The following is a 14,599-nucleotide window of genomic DNA, read 5'->3' as shown; positions in this document are numbered from 1 at the left end:
CCAACACAACCGCTTTAAATTGTCCTTCTGCTTCCTTGGTTCATTGTTATATTTTCAAAAATACTCCTTTTCTTAGGACAATGAATGACCTGCACAGCCTGTCAGTAATGTCAGAGCCTTCCCACAGCAGTGCCCGTCCCATGAATAGCACAGACCAGACAGCAATGCGGAGGGGGGCGTTGGTGCAGCAATCACAGACGGTTGGGGAGGTCCTGGTCTCCTGTCCCTCACACCAGCATAAACAAAGACCATTGCCAAATGAAATCACTTGACAAAGCTGTTTCCTTGCCCTGACGTGGGGCCGCTTGCCCATTGAGGTTTTATGGCATTACAGGTAGAAATGAAGCCAAAGCTTTTGCTGAGCTGCACTGTAAAGTGACAGTGCTTCATCAACAGCCGCCGTCGTAGTGCCGATGTCAGGAGTCAAGATTTCCCAGAGTAGCAGTAATGCGGTAAGCCTTTCGCAGTGGGGATGGCCAGAGCGGGGAGAGCTGCATGCTGCTCTACTAGCAGATGGCTATTAGGAAGGGGGAGCACTTGGCTACCTCAGAGCTTGGATTTGTACTTACCTAGGAAAAAAAGCGTGTTATGCGAGGGAGGTTTGCTTTGACCTTTAGATGAAGACAATCTTTGATAAGCATTCAGGCTGTTATTTTGTAGTGGCGCCTTGTTTTCCTGAAGATTCTTCTGTGTGGGCTTCCTGGTAAAACCAAGATCTTATTTTGTGTGACATACGCAGAATGATCTCTCATCATGTCTGGCAAAGATTTAAAAAGTATGCATGGGAGCAAGTGTCATCTGGGCATGAATGTTTGAACACGGTCCTTCTGGGATCATTTGCGTCCCTGAGCTGTGGGGTCTACAGTTAGATCACTGACTCAGCTGAGTGATTTGTACGATTACATGGAGCCAGGCGACATGCTACGGGCTAAGCATCTATGTGAATAATAAATAATCCCACCATTTGCATTCCTCCAGCATGCTCATCTTTTCCAAACAATGGCCCCTGCCTACCTTTTGGAGGTGGTGGAAGTCGGCGCTTGGTTTATGTCCTACCAGACGGTGGTACAAAAACAGCTGATGCATAGACCCAAAATGCCACGCTGTGGGGCGAACTGTGCTCACTGTGGGGCTGCCACGCACACGCAGCCCCTGCAGGCTTGTCCAGCCAGCCAGGCACTGGAGAAGGGGACCGCAGCTCAGCAGAGTGAGAGACTGGTGCCAGCACTGCAGCAGAGAGTGATTTTGTGACTAGGGGTGTGTGTTCCCAAGGGCAGACATCAGCTCATGCTGGGATGAGCTAGGATATTCTCATTGTCCCTCGTGCTGCTGCTCATGCCAGCACAGGGGAGGTGGAAACCTGGACGGGCCTGAGCATCCTTTCTTTGCAAAACCTTTTATTTCTGGAAGGGAGCCAGTGGCTGCAGCACAAGCGGAGAGGAGGATGCGTATCGCCTCCACGCAGGGGCACAGGCATGTTCAGGCACTGGGGCTGCTGGCGGCTGTCGAGGATTTCCAGCAAGTCCTAGCTCTCAGGCTCGTGCAGGCACTTGGGCTCCAATTATAGTGATATCTTGCTCTCAGTCCAATTAAAATTTCATAATCTCTCCACCAGCCAGGGTGGACAGAGTGTTACGCCAGGTCAAGAAATATCTTCTAGCTACAGTACTTCTCCAGGAAGTTTTTAGCTCCGTGAGGAATAGTACCTATACAGATCCAATGGAGAAGGGCCATAAAACCGCAGAACTTGCAGCTTCCTTGCAGCCCTTTTTGCAAGCTATTTTATTCTACGTTTGGGGGCAGGAAAATTAGGCTTTGAAATATGAGTTGTAGATAAGGCTGTGAGAAAGCTTAGGATCACAGCCTTAGGTGAAAATAAAGCTGTAATACATGAAGCATTAAAAAGGTGAAGTATAATGGCAGCCTCCAAAGACTTCTGAACAGCTGCAAGGAAGTCTGCCTTATTGCTGTGATTTTAACATGAATTATATGACACTAGGAAAGACCTGCGTCTGATCAGAGAAATGGCTACATGGCTGTTTGCTGCAATACACCAAGGGCTCTATTTTAATCGGAGGTAGCTGCCATTCGGCCACCTTTTTGTTAATGGTGTTATTGATTATACAGAGCCGTTTGCAAGCCTCAAAGCACTTTACAGAATTAGGGGAAGCCTCTAGAGCAGAGTTGTTGTTTGTTTGTTTTTCCTCCGCAGAGCAGCTTCACCGCAGACCAAATCCTGAGGTCTGTACTTAGCTCTGTCTTAGCCAGACCTCGCTTAGGCAAAGCTCCAGCTGGCTTCAGTGCTCGCCCAGCAAAGGCAGTGAGCGGCTCAGGGCCCCGTCCGGTGTGAGCGGCCAGTGCAGCCAGTGGCAGGAAATGCTCGGATTTTGCTCAATAATTAAATTTGTAAATAATAAATGAAGTAATTAATTTGGGCCTTGCTGGTGCCGGTCGTCAAGCTGGGTGTTGCTCACCGTTTGGGAGCAGCTTGCTGTGAGCAGAGCCAGGCAGGGTGCGCTACTGCAGCCCCATGCAGCCCAGGAGTCACCATTTGGGGCATCCAGCCCAAGTGTTGCTGGTGTACTTGAACATGTTTTTATTTACCAGCCTTGGTGAACAGAGCCACAACCCCGTCAGCTGCCCATGTCCCTCCCTAGAGTCTTGAATTGAGAATACGCTGTGCTGGGAGATACTTGCTTTGCTCTTCAAGCTGGCTTTGGAAGCGCAGCTAGTGAGGTGCAAGGGGACAGGCAAGCATGACTTTTCATCAGGTAGGAAAACTTTCAGAGCAGAAGTCATGTCCTCCTGCGAGCAGCTCCTGGCCTGGTGTGACAGCAGCAGTGCTGCTACCATCTGTTGGTGAACAGCAGAAAAGAAACAACAATAAACCCCTTAATAAATCACATCGCAGACACGCAGGTATGCGCGGCACCACGTTGGCTGCCATCCCTCAGCGAGCATGGGAAGGTGTGCCATGCTGCAAAGACCCCTCAGAAAAGCTGGGTCAGAAGCTTCCCTGGGGATAGTGCCGGCTGTGCTGGCACTGGTGAGCAGCAGGTGACACTCAGCTTGGGGCAGCGGGGAAGGCAGGCAGCGCGCTGCAGCAGGCTGGCGAGGAGCGGTGGCCTCCCACTGCGTTTTCCTCCAAAATCCCGTCCCTGGTGGCTACCCCTTGGGGGAGCAGGAGGGGCAGTGCAGGCAGGGGCAATGCTGGGGGGACAGCACAGCTCCTGGGCTGCAGCTTTGCCAGGGCCACCCCGTGCACTGCCAAAGCGCAGGCACTGCGGACGCAGCAGGTTTTGGAGCTGGCAAGCCTCACAGGGTGTCTTCTCCAGGGTACAGCGGCTGTGTGGGGCAGCCCTGGCACGGTGGGGATCTCCTGGTGAGTTAATTCTGTATTTCCAGGCCCCTTTAGCAGAGTGTCCTGGTGCAGGGGAGCTTGGCAGAGCTGCAAAGAGGGGGCTGAGCCATGCGAACAATGGCTTTAGGAAGGTGATGGTATGTCTTAATGTCCAAGAGATGCTCATAGAGACCTGAACCTGCCCTTGCAGGTTCTGCTAACCCCTGGCAGAAGGGTTACAGCTCCAGAGGTTTATTTATCGTTTTAGAGGACACTCTATTTGTCACTTAAAGGTGCTTTCTAAGATGGCAACCAGCCTTGACCGTGGTCCAGCTCATCCCCCCAGCTCCCTGCGGAGCAGGGCTCCTGCAGCTCTTGCAGAGGTTTTCTGTAAATATTGTAAAGCTCTGTTTGTATTTTTAATAACAAGGTGGACAATAACTCTATTTACAGGGAAATCTTCCTTTTGCAGGAGTATCACGTATACCTCTTTCTTATTTGTTGCTGCCTGTTCCTACAACCCTTTTGCAAATGGGTAATTCTTGTTCTGAATTTTTCTAGCATAGATGTTTTGTTTTCCTGTTGGCTGATGCTGTCTGTTCAGTCTGTGGAGGATTAACCTATGCGCTGTTGCTAGGTGGCCTTAAGCAAAGAAATAACGCAGATCACAGGCTCCTGCATTCCTACAGTATGTAACTCCCTTGTTCAGCAAGATTTTTCTTTCTCTGTCTCCCTCATGTTTTGTGTTTATGGCTGCGGAGGTATATATCAGAGGATGCATATGTAATTTGTACAAAAATAATGGACCAGAGCCCTCTAAAATGTCAGGTTTATTTAATCTTAAAATATTTAGTAACTAACTCTTTGCCAGCTCTTTCCACGGCTTGGTTTCTGACGGCGTCCAAGCCTCTTCCATCATTTTCAGATTTTTTTTCTTCCTGATGTGAGGTCTTGGGCTCCTGCGGGACACATGGCTCGTCATCACAGCCCACAGGCACTGGGAGCAGGAGGTGCCAGTGGGGCTGGGGCTCACACCCCCCTGAGACCACCTGGGTGCACCGGGATCTCATTGGGGTTACAGCATGATGGGTCTGGGCATCCCATCGCGTACAAAAAAAAATACTGAGAGCGAGAAGAGTTCAAGGAAGAGCTGCAAAAGTGATTGCAGGGCTGACAGAATCGTCTGGGGAAGAAAGATTAGAAAAATTCCATAGTTCTGGCATGCCTTACTGCCAGGTCGCTGGCTACCAGTGCCTGTCGTATTTTGCAGCACTTTAGTGCTTTTGCTCAAAGGACCTTTGAAGTGTCTTACGACCTAAATACAGCCTGAGTCATGGAGCATTTCCCAGAGAGACACAGCAGTTATCAGCTCCGTTTGCTCAGTGGTGAAACTGAGTCAGAGTGATTCGAAAGCCTTGATTTCCTCGCGGCGTATCTCAAATGCACAGTTTTTAGAGGTAACTGTACTTCACATGGACACAGAGCCCGAGTCCTGCAGCACTGCTCCGAGGCCATACAATATTCACTGAAAACCCAGTCATGCTTCTAGAAGCTAACTTCTGTCTCTGCTCCAGCTCTCGTCTCTGCCAGTATTGCTCTGGTCCTCTGTGCCCTGCTGCACGGGCATATTTTCTACTAACTAAAAATAGTGAGAGGATTTCACAGCGTGGTTTTGTAGTGAAACAGGACTCTGCAGCCTTATTCCGTGCATGCATATCTGTACCAACTTCTGACAGCGTTAGAGAGGAAGACCTCAAAGGCACCCAGTTTCTTCAGATGGGGGGTGGATGAGAGCACCCTGAGAGGGCAGACGGGTGCCTTCTTGCTGGGTGTGCCTGGGGAGAGCACCTGGAGGTCTGGCTCTTTCTAGGAGACCTCCAGAGCGAGCCGTCAGAATGAGCCAGTTGTATTTATCTGGGAAAGCCTTTTATCCCAACCTTTTTTTTTCCTGTTTTTGGACAACTAATTCCCTGTACTGACTGCTGGTACCCTGGGATTTCACCTTCTTTTTTACTTTGACCCATCCTGCTGTTTGAACTGCTCGGAAGCAGCGTTTATCAGCCCTCTTCGGATGCTGATTAGAGCTGAGCAAATACATTACTGTGACTATTTAATGAGTTGGGGTTTAAAGTTTTCAAGTGTCTTTTCTTGAGAGTTCATTTTACAGACGTTTTCTGAAATGTGGTTATTCTGAAATCGTTTGAAATCTCCTGAAATTGTACATTGGACTATTAAATGAATATTTCACACCGACACCGTACAGGGCAGTTAGCAACTGGCTGTGTAAAGCCCATAGTGTTGTAGCCAGGTCCAGCCGGGGCACATGCAGCCGTGTTTCAACACACTCAGGTGTGCAAAGGTAGGCAGCAGTTGCCATGAACATTTTCCATATCCAAAACATGCTTGCCATTACTGTTTTGCCCAGGAAAGCTCAGGTCAGTAGAAAGCAGGTACAGTACAGCCCCAGGCAGAGCTGGCAGAACCCACTCCAAATTACAGACATCTTTGTTTTGCATCGCTATCACTTGCCCACCTCTATTTCTGATCCCCAGCTAGGGGTGATGTGACCGACGGGCCTGCCAAGTGCTTACCATGGATACGTTCCTCCTTCCCAGCCTCTTGTTTTTCAGGCTGGCTCGCATGTTGAATCTGGCAGTTTGCATTAATAAGATAGGTAGGACTGATATGCCCACAGGATTTTTTTCTCCTAGCACAGCAGGGTGGGATTTTTTGTATATACAGAGAACTCTGATGTAAAAATACATATTGCTACAAAGCTCTGGTGTTCTTCCTCCTGCGGCTCTTTAGTTCAGCTGACCCAGCGTGGCCCCAGCGCTCGGTGCTGGGAATGGCCATCCGCGCCATGTGAGCACAGAGCCGCAGCTGGGGTGGGCTGCAGCGGGGCGTGCACCTGAGTGTGAGTACGGCTAGACTGTGGGCCTGCTCGCATGCACTGTCGGAGCTAACCGCAGAGGGGAAGGATGGGCTTGTAGCAGGGCAATGGCCTGGGGTTTAGGAGCAGTCGACCTGTTCCCATCTAGCCAGACTGCCTTTATCCTGTGGTCATTGGGCAGGTAACTGCTAAAAACGTCCCAAAAAGGTGAGCTCCTGTGCCCTGACACCACCCTGACCAGGACAGGAGCACCATGGAAGGGTGGTGGTGCTGGATGGGGTGCGTGACTCACCCGAAACAGAGAGCAGGGGGACGAAACCCGCAGGCAGACCTCCACAGCCATCCCAGGGTTGGTGCCAGGGACCCTCAGAGGGACAATCCATCTTTTTCCTCCTGCTGTGGTGGTGCCTGAGGCAGCAGCCGGCAGGCGCAGCTGACCCCACTGAAAGCCTGGGGGCAGCTGTGGCCGTGGGCAGCCTAGACCAGCTGGAAGGAGGTGGTCTGCAGGCAAACTCAGTGTCTTGGCTTCAGCTGGGTTGCTGCCTCTGAGGGGCTGGTGCTCCCGCCCCCATGTGCATGTCCACCCAAGGAAGCAAGGTGAGTGGCCTGGGAGGAGCACTGGCCCCACGTGACATGTCTCACCCTGCGGGGGCAAATCTCCCTCTCCAAATCACTCGAGAAGAAACAAACTGCTGTGTGTCAGGAACTATTTTAATTTAATTTAACTCCTGAGGAAAGCAGGACGGTTGTTGCTACCGTCTAAAATGACTCACAGCCTTGTGGTAGCTGAGAGCCGAGAGCTCTTTCAGGTGCAGATGTCTGCTAATGCTGAAACAGAAATAGTAGTGGTGGTTTTGTAAACTTTATACAAGTTTTGTAAACTTTATACAATTAAGCAATCTTCTGCAGTTCCTAAAGCAGGTTCTTTAATCTTTTTTCTTTCTTATATAGGAGAGGACCATATTCATGGCTAAAATTAGGAAAGTGTTAAAAACCTGGCACTATGTATGTGTAGCTTTCAAAATACAAAGGCTGAGGTTTTGGAAAGGCCTGAATTTGCTGGGAATTTGTTTCCACCGAAAGTCAACAGGAGCTTGGCAATTAGCTTCCCTAACTTCACTGGGAAACCCCAGCCGATGTGCCTGCTAGATATGCCAGGGCACTTCAGTAGCATTTCACAAACTAAAAGCAGAATCGTTGATGTAATCAAAGCTTCCTGAAGTTTTCGCTGGCCTGTGCGGTACTGGGAGTACTCAGCCGTTGGTTATTAATGATCACACAGCACTCGGAGAAAGCGAAGCCTCATACAAATGTTATGTCTTATTGCTATCGATTGGTTGTAAGGGTATGACTTGAGCAGAGTATGGTCAAATAGATTAACTTTATTAATTTTTTATCGCATAGTAACTAGATATTTAATGTATCTGTACAGCTACTTTGTCTTCTCTGCAGTTTGATTAACATTTTCTTCATGCAGAGGAACAACACTCACGTGCAGTAAAACATCTTTTCTGACATGAAATCTAGTGGCAGAGCAATGACTGCCCCCAGCGAGGGCTAATTCATCTTGGGAGCTGGACCTGGTGCAAAATAGCAATGGCTGCACCAAGCAGAGGAGCTACCCCAGTGCCATGGCACTTCAAAAGAAATCTGTGTGCATGGGGAGCAGTGCTGCAGCCCTCACAGTCTGCGCCTGAGAGTGATGCCGTTACAAATCCTTGGCCAAGAAAGTGGGGTTGTGAAAGACTGGCAGCCCAAAAATGGGGGGGGAGGTGTTAATCTGTGCCTCAGGCCAGGAGCAGTGGGATTCGGTGGGGAGAGCAGCAGGCAGCCCCTGACTCCTGCTGCAGGGCTGGCGGCAGCGAGTGTGCGTGTGCAACGCAGGCTCTCCGGGGGCTGCATTCGGTCGTTCGGAAGCAGCATCCATCCCCGACCGCCTCAGCCCGAGTGTGGGGCCCCCGCGGCTGCCCTGCGCACAAAGCAAAGGCAAAGCCCCCCATGGGGCCGGGGCTGGCGGCGGATGCTGGGCCAGCGCTCACGGCCGCCAGCACCATCACGTGCTCTCAGCTTCGGCTGCTTTCCTTGGGAATGCGTTGGTAACATTTGGGTTTCCTAAACACAGCAGGCATGTGTGCTGCTTGAACCCAAACTTCTTTTGTGCTCGGAAGAGGCTGTGGGTTGCTCTGAGGGGACCGAGCCCAGGCGCGGGCTGGCAGAAATCAAAGCGGTACACAAATCAGTGAGTTAGGATGGCGTAAAACTCGTTTCAGAGAGGCTGTCCGTTCCTGGCTAACAGCAGGAGAGCCCGTGCTGCTGGCGCTGTGCACCCCTGGCCTCGCTGCCCCTGCATCCTCCGCTCGCCCCCTCCCTCTGTCCCCCCGCCCGCGCCCCCGCCTCGCCCCGCAGCGCCGCTCGCTTTCTCACAGCTCCTGCTGCTTCATGTTCCTCCCCCAGCTCCCGTTGCTATGCCCCGCCGGGCCAGCCGCCGGCAGGAATTCATGGCCCGTCCGGCTGCTCCCACCATGGCCCCCAGGCCCCTGGCTGCGCTGCTGATGAGCCCCCCCCAGCTGCCGCCCCGGGGCTGGGCACAACACCAGAACTACAGCCTCAGAAATGCACCGGGCTCCTTTCCCATGGTGTGTCTTCACGGGGATGCGTTTTTCCCCTCTTGGGAAGACATACCGGGAGGTCACATCATGCTGTTCCCCGAGTGGAGATGGCTCATGAGCCGATGGCCACTTTGGGCTTGGTTTTCCCCCAGGAGCTGCAGGCACAGGCGTTCAGCACTGCAGCCCAAAACTGCCACCAGCCAGAGCCTGTCTCGCTGCGCCCACCGCCCTGGGTAGCAGCATGGTGGTGTTCCAACTGCCCTGGTGCTGCTGGACCATGCCATGCTGTGCTGTGCCATGTCACACCAGGACACGGCAAAGACCCCCGTGGCAGTGCTGACCCGAGAAAGCCCAGAGCCACCCAGCGGTCCCCATGAGGCTGGTCCCATGGCACAGGCTCACCCCAAGACAGCAGTGGTGGTTGCCCAGAGAAGTGTGCAGGCTTCAGGTGTGGGAGTTTTTTGTAGCTCTCTTGGATGTTTGTGCCTGCCTCTGGGAAACGCCACGTGCCGCGGCCCTGGGCGTTTGGTGCCTGGTTGGAGGACACAGCAACAATATTGGTCAGTGTAGCAAGATAACCAAATAAAATAAACAAAGAGCAGGGACATTTTTAAGTGGTATTGTTATACATATTTTGAGAATTTGCACTGCTGCATTTAAAAATGTGCTTCAGGATTTAAAAAAAAACCCTAAAAATAAATGTAAACAAACCCAGCTCTCTTAATATCCTCTGGCCTCTCCTATTTTGCCCAGCTGACTGTAAGCCTTATTGCTGATAAGGCTTATTCCTTTCTATCTAAGAAAGGAGTCCTAATAGAAGAATAAATACTGCCAATCATAGGATTTAAACAGGACATCAGTGGGGCTGATAATAGGCAAATATTCTGTGACCCTTCCAAAACCCTGTGGAGAGATGAAACCAAGAGAGATCTGTAAAATCCTGGGCAGATTCTATAGAAACTACTTGACAAATCTTACTGAATTTAATAAAGAATGAGATCTTTTCCTCAGGTTTTTGGCATCATCCCACATTATTCAATAGCGAGGAGATAATTTTCTATTAATTTCTATAGAAGTTTTTCACAAGAATAAAACCTGCATGTTCTCACACTGCCACCTGCTCCCCACCACAAGCTCATTCACATTATCACATCGATTCAGAGGGGGGACCATAAATATCTCAATATTAAAGAACAAACTTTCTTTAAAATGCCACTTTCAAAACTGCCTAGGGGTCTGTTGGTGCAGCTGTGGGGTTTGTTAATCAATAGCACCACGCAGTACGTCATGTCTTTTTGCGTAATCACAGAGTGAAAGCAGACAGAAAAGAAGCAAGTGGAAATTATTAATTTTGTAGAATAGGACTTGACTTGTGTTTCAGTTTTCTTTTCTTGAGTGCAGTGGGAAGGAGCTGGAAGAGGAGGTGACAGCAGCAGTTTGGCTGTCCATCCTCAAGCTGCTTGGTTTAATGTGAAGCCACTGTTTGGACTTTGCTTTCCTGGACCCATGAGTAGCTCTGGGGGTGCAGAGGCAGAGGGGACACTGCTGCTCCCCTGGGACGAGGGTGTTGGGCAAGGACAGGGCTGAGCTGGGACACATTATCATAGAATCATAGAATCATAGAACAGTTTGGGTTGGAAGGGACCTCTAAAGGTCATCTAGTCCAACCCCCCTGCCATGGGCAGGGACATCTTCAACTAGATCAGGTTGCTCAGAGCCCCATCCAACCTGACCTTGAATGTTTCCAGGGATGGGGCATCCACCACCTCTCGGGGCAACCTGTGCCAGTGCTTCACCATCCTCAGCATAAAAAATTTCTTCCTTATAGCTAGCCCAAATCTACCCCCCTTTAGTTTAAAGCCATTCCCCCTTGTCCTGTCGCAACAGGCCCTGCTAAAAAGTTTGTCCCCATCTTTTTTATAAGCCCCCTTTAAGAACTGACAGGCTGCAATAAGGTCTTCCTGAAGCCTTCTCTTCTCTAGGCTGAACAACCCCAACTCTGTCAGCCTTTCTTCCTAGGAGAGGTGTTCCATCCCTCTGATCATTTTCCTGGCCCTCTTCTGGACCCGCTCCAACAGGTCCGTGTCTTTCTTATAGAATCATAGAATCATTAAGGTTGGAAAAGACCCTTAAGATCATCGAGTCCAACCGTCGACCCAACACCACCATGCCCACTAAACCATGTCCCTAAGCGCCTCATCTACTCGTCTTTTAAATACCTCCAGGGATGGGGACTCCACCACTTCCCTGGGCAGCCTGTTCCAATGTTTAACCGCTCTTTCAGTAAAGACATTTTTCCTCACATCCAATCTAAACCTCCCCTGGCACAACTTGAGGCCGTTTCCTCTCGTCCTATCGCTTGTTACTTGGGAGAAGAGACCGACACCCACCTCGCTACAACCTCCTTTCAGGTAGTTGTAGAGAGCGATGAGGTCTCCCCTCAGCCTCCTTTTCTCCAGGCTAAACAACCCCAGTTCCCTCAGCCGCTCCTCATAAGACTTGTTCTCCAGACCCCTCACCAGCCTCGTTGCCCTTCTCTGGACACGCTCCAGCACCTCGATGTCCTTCTTGTAGTGAGGGGCCCAAAACTGAACACAGTATTCGAGGTGCAGCCTCACCAGTGCCGAGTACAGGGGCACGATCACTTCCCTACTCCTGCTGGCCACACTATTTCGGATACAGGCCAGGATGCCATTGGCCTTCTTGGCCACCTGGGCACACTGCCGGCTCATGTTCAGCCGGCTGTCAACCAGCGCCCCCAGGTCCTTTTCTGCCAGGCAGCTTTCCAGCCACTCTTCCCCAAGCCTGTAGCGCTGCATGGGGTTGTTGTGACCCAAGTGCAGGACCCGGCACTTGGCCTTGTTGAACCTCATACAGTTGGCCTGGGCCCATCGATCCAGCCTGTCCAGGTCCCTCTGCAGAGCCTTCCTACCCTCGAGCAGATCAACACTCCCGCCCAACTTGGTGTCATCTGCAAACTTACTGAGGGTGCACTCGATCCCCTCATGCAGATCATCGATAAAGATATTGAACAAGACCGGCCCCAAAACTGAGCCCTGGGGAACACCGCTCGTGACCGGCCGCCAACTGGATTGAACTCCATTCACCACAACTCTCTGGGCCCGGCCGTCCAGCCAGTTTTTTACCCAGCGCAGGGTACACCTGTCTAAGCCGTGAGCCGCCAGCTTCTCTAGGAGAATGCTGTGGGAGACGGTGTCAAAGGCCTTACTGAAGTCCAGGTAGACCACATCCACAGCCTTTCCCTCATCCACTAGGCGGGTCACCTGGTCATAGAAGGAGATCAGGTTGGTCAAGCAGGACCTGCCTCTCATGAAGAGGACCTCAGCCCTCTATGCTGAGGGCTCCAGAGCTGGATGCAGTACTGCAGGTGGGGTCTCACCAGAGCAGAGCAGAGGGGCAGAATCACCTCCCTCGACCTGCTGGCCACGCTTCTTTTGATGCAGCCCAGGATATGGTTGGCCTTCTGGGCTGCGAGCGCACATTGCTGGCTCATGTCCAGCTTTTCATCCACCAGTACCCCCAAGTCCTTCTCGGCAGGGCTGCTCTCAATCCCTTCATCCCCCAGCCTGTACTGATACTGGGGGTTGCCCCGACCCGGGTGCAGGACCTTGCACTTGGCCTTGTTAAACCTCATGAGGTTCACACGGGCCCACTTCTCCAGCTTGTCCAGGTCCCTCTGGATGGCATCCCGTCCCTCTGGTGTGTCAACCGCACCGCTCAGTTTGGTGTCATCTGCAAACTTGCTGAGGGTGCACTCGATCCCACTGTCTATGTCATTGATGAAGATATTAAACAGTACTGGTCCCAATATGGACCCCTGTGGGACACCACTCATCACTGCATTATACTGCAGTTGGGAGCGCCAGCCTCATGCCGCTGGTTGCCAAAGCTGTTGGTGATGGTTTTCATGGTAGAGACAGTATCTCGAGGGTGAGGTTTTGTTGCAAAGGGTAAGCATCTCTACTTGGTGCATGCTTTTTTAAGAAGCAGCAGTAGTAGTAGATGACAGGCTAATGCTGGCAGGATTGGAAATGTGGTCGAGGATTACTATTTCCGTTTGGTTTATGAAGAAACAGAGGTGGGGAGAGGTCGCTTCTCCCTGTTATTTTACTGGGAATATACCAGTGAAGTGGAAGCCTTTGGAAATACAGTGATTTTTAGACAAGCTGTGCTTGCCCATGTAAAATGCTTGTAAGAGCCTAGACCCTAGTGACAGGTTGCTCTTTGGCTGCTGTTAGGAGACCGGTCCAGATGGCAGCTGCCCGGTTCGTGTTTGGCAGTCTTTCATCCGGCATTTTGAGACAGTTTCCATGGTGTGGGTGCTGCCAGGTCCAGTTCCCGGGGTGAGTTTGCCTCGAGGCTTCCCAGCACTTCCTAGCACCCTGCTGGGACCAGGTTTAACGGCTTTGGAAATCCACCTTACACTTCTAGACATGGCCCCCGTCTAGCATGAATGGGACTTCTTGACTGCAAAGGTGTAAGGAAAGGCAATGGGCCCACTGTTATTAACATTGCTAAATTTTTCTCTGGATAAAGAGAAATTTTCTGTCTCCAGAGTGTAATTCTGAACATCTCATAAACATTACACAGATACATGCCACAGATATTTATAATCATAAAAAACCCCAAGGATGCCTGAATATATGGGGGACATGAATCACTCCTAATGCTGGAGGTCGATCCATAATACCTTAAATAAGTACTCTGAGTTCAAGTGCTAATTATCTGCTAATGGCGTATTTGTTCTCCTTCAGTTATGTAAAAGTACACAGCATTCGGCTTAAAGAGTGCGCTTAAATGGCTTTGTACCGGTGGAGAATGAACAGCCCTGAAGGCTGCTGCCATGGTTTGCCGTGGAGACCCTTGCTGAGCTCCTGGTGCTGCCCTCGCCACTGCACCTCTCCTCTCCTCCGGCCTCTCCACGCTTTGCCCATTGCCCTTGCCATTTTAGCTGACCTTCTGTCTCCGTATCTCATTATCCTAGTCAGCAATGCTGCCAGAGGTGTAAATAAAATTATAAATCCTATATTGTGTTTTTTGCCACAGCTGCCGGTTAGACAGCAGTGAAGATGCCTGTTGAGTACAAGGGGAGCTTCCACCCAAGTAACAAAGCCCCAGAAAGTGAATGAGCTCTTTGATTGCAACCCTGGTAAGAAGGGGTCTCAGTGGGCACAGTGAACTGCTCTCATGGGAAAAGAGATGCAGTGACCCATCCTCATGCAGAAATGCCTTGTCCGAGCTCAGCAGAGCTGAGTTGACGTCGAGGAGCGGGCAAGGGCCAGGGGCTTGTGCTGGAGCCAGCAGCTGGAGAGAGACCCTGATGTACCTCCACCGGCCAGCTCACCCCAGAGCCACCGAGCACCTTGTGTACACCAGGGCTTCAAAAAATTAGGGTTAATATCTCTTTTAACTAATTCAAATTGAGTATGTATTTTTTATTCCTTATGTCCTTTGAGAAGCGGTACAGACCCATGTCCAGTGGGGACGAAAGGAACCCAGAATAAGTCTATCACAGAGACATACTTTCTCTGAGCTGGGTTAAAAATATGGAAATGTGATACTTTCTTATACTAAACATTGTAAGTTATTAAGTAACATTATAATGCTATAGGTTATCTTTACAGGAATATTCAAAAGGCAGATGCAGAGCCTGAAAAATTCTTTGTGCTAAAGGCGGTTTTGTCATGAAGTGCAGATCCTCTGCCTGACTCCCACACCGTTTCCTGTGGCATCTAA

The sequence above is a fragment of the Aptenodytes patagonicus genome, chromosome 11 (assembly GCF_965638725.1).
Source record: "Aptenodytes patagonicus chromosome 11, bAptPat1.pri.cur, whole genome shotgun sequence".
In the NCBI taxonomy this organism is placed as follows: Eukaryota; Metazoa; Chordata; class Aves; order Sphenisciformes; family Spheniscidae; genus Aptenodytes; species Aptenodytes patagonicus.
Note: the sequence above shows the minus strand (reverse complement) of the source record.